The following is a 3,101-nucleotide window of genomic DNA, read 5'->3' as shown; positions in this document are numbered from 1 at the left end:
AGGCTTGTTGGAGACTTAGAGTGTTTTTTCTTTCAAAATATGCAAATGGAACAGGAACCATCGAGACAGGCGAGACAGAGTCGAAATTTCGACCGAGATATGGTATTTATAACACATGGAATGTACCGAGATATGCGAGATACCGAAACGATATTGAAATTTTCTACAAATGTTATTTCGGGCCTTATTTCATTTTGGCAAAAAAAAAAAAAAAAAAAAAAAAAAAACTGAAATTCCAGTGAAATTTCAGTGAGATTTCGAACCATGGCCTTAATCCAATCGACGAGAGTAGTTCCCCTTCCCCTCATCTTTGTTGCAATATGGTCGAAGATCCCACCACTGATTCCATCATTTCATAGTGACTTCGTTTTCTAAGGAGTTACTTCCCAGATACTTCAAGCACACCAATTTCTCTAGCTTCGTTAGGCAGCTTAATACTATTGGGAGTGCTCTACTTTCTCTATATACTGAAAATCTTATTTTCTATTTTGCTCAATTATAAGATCATTTGAATTGTGAAGAAAGATAAATATACAGTATAAGACAATTGGAGACGATAGTAGAGTCGCTCCACATCAGATCTATCACTGGTGCTCTAGATTATTTGTGTTATTTTTCCTCTTAAAATATTGAAAGTCTTGTGATCGGTTATGTAGGACTTTTAGAGAAATTGTGCTAATAGACTATTGAATTCATGTGAAAACTAATTTTATACTCGATAAGCTGTCCAATTTACTATGAGAGGGTTTAAATGGGTTTGACAGGAATGAATGGTCTGTCCAATTGAAAGAAGACAACTTTGATCATGGCTTAAGGACTAGGTGAAACTCCTAAAATAAACGAAAATAGAAGAAGGAGAAAAGAATATATAACCCAATTTCACCCAGAGATATAACATCTATGAGAAGAATGAATACCATCTTTGTTTCTTAATTACTACTGCAAAATAGAATCTTTTGCTAAGAGAATTGAGTAATACTAGGTTGTAGATAGAATGTTTATTGTCAAGCCCTCAGTATCCTGCACGTTAAAGCACATATGGAGTGGCTACCATTATGAAGCTCACTAAAGATGCTCTTTTGTGTGTCACAGACAGACCCAAACATTCAATCACCCTCAGTTGTACCATTCATGGATCAAGGTATTACTGTATTAGTATCGTATTGGCTGTATTGGTATCATTGGTACCTGATAACGATATGATATTGTTAAGGGAAATTATCCAGTACCACCCTTAAAATTGAAAATAACTTGGAGTGACCCCCAAAAATGAAAATAATGTCTAATAGACCCCTCACTTTCTCAAAATTATATCTAAAAAACCCATTCCGTTAGGTTTAAGGCATTAAGTGATGATGTCAACAATCATTTTCTCACTAAATGGCCAATCTATCTTTATGGTTATGTTAAGTTATTATACTGACCTTCGATTACAATCTGCTTCGACTACCGCTGATGTGCTCCGACTACCTCTGCTCCGTATACCTGCGAAGAAGAAAGGAAGAGGATATAGGAGGCGACCTAGATGAGAATAAGGGTTTATTCTCTACCTTCACCGTCCTCCATGTCTATGGTTCTACTTCTTCTCTTCTTATTGTCTCTCTTATATGTTGCCCAATCAGATGATTTTGACATCAAATTCAAAGCTGCGTTTCGGAGATCAGACACCATTATTTTTTATTCATGGACACCAAATAATCAACCTTGCAATTTCATTGGAATTTCCTGTAAATTGGACGGTTTAGTAACAAGTATTGAACTGGGTAACAGAAATCTGGTCGGTGTTATCCCCTTGAACTCCCTCTTTCAGCTTCCGTACTTGCAGAAACTGGAACTTGGATCGAATTTCTTGTACAGTACCATCACAGAAGCTTTGAGGAATTGCAGTTACTTGTGGTACTTAGATCTTGGGTACAATTCCTTCTCCTGTACAACAATCCCTGATTTATTCACTCTAACCCAATTAGAACTGCTGAGCTTGAATTTTGGTGGGATTTCCGGTCCTTTCCCATGGAATTCACTAGCAAACATGACAAATCTCACCTTTCTGAGTCTCGGCGACAATTTCTTCGACAATGCTCCATTCCCGCTGGAGGTTTTGAAGCTCCAAAAGTTGTTCTGGTTGTACCTCTCCAATTGCAGTCTCGAAGGAACTATTCCCAAAGGCATCAGAAATCTCATTGGACTCATTGACCTAGAACTCACCGATAACAATCTATCCGGCAAGATCCCAGCTGATATCGTGAAGCTTAAGAGTCTGTGGCAGCTTGAGCTCTACTACAATCAATTGACGGGAAAAATCCCACCTGAATTTGGGAACCTTAGTGATGGTCTCACTTATTTCGATGCCTCCAATTACAATTTGAGCTTCACTGATCCAACTCTCACTCTTGGACGATAGGGTTTCAAAACCACACTGCCTGAGTTCACTCTGCATCACACCTTTGTCCCTTCTGAGAAATCATTGATAGCAGCCATGGAGATAAATTGAAGTAATAACTTCAATAATTTTCTTCCTTTCAGAAGGAGAAAGATGGGGTTTTTTTCAGCTGGGGTTGCAGATGAAGATTTGGTGCAGAGCTACCCATCGCAGCTTTTGCCTGTTGCTGTCAGTGTTATAATCGCCCAGCTAGGGCCGCAGCTGAACTAACGGTGATAATATGTAAGAGTTTGGAAGGGTAAAAATGAGCTCCTTTTAGAGTTTCAAGTATAAGGGTAAAAATGTCATTTCTCACTTTTAGTTAATGGTGTTACAAATTAGGCGTGCAATGGACATTATTTTCATTTTTAGGGGTCACTCCAAATTATTTTCAATTTTAGGGGTAGTACTAGATAATTTCCCTATTGTTAAAGATTGGGAGTATTGGCAAAAAAGTGAATCGCTTTTAAATTTACACCGGCCGATCTATATCGTATCAGTATCAATATTTACAGTAACCAATATTGCCACCAATACTATATGACTTCTTACACATTCAAACTCAAATGTTTAAAATCCATATCCCCCTTTCCCCATCTCAGACTATTTGAGGACATATTTAATTATTTACGAGAGATATGGGTAGCCAATCTAGTTCATTGTGGTAAGGCTTAGTTGATTG

This window comes from Macadamia integrifolia, chromosome 5, assembly GCF_013358625.1.
Source record: "Macadamia integrifolia cultivar HAES 741 chromosome 5, SCU_Mint_v3, whole genome shotgun sequence".
In the NCBI taxonomy this organism is placed as follows: domain Eukaryota; kingdom Viridiplantae; phylum Streptophyta; class Magnoliopsida; order Proteales; family Proteaceae; genus Macadamia; species Macadamia integrifolia.
Note: the sequence above shows the minus strand (reverse complement) of the source record.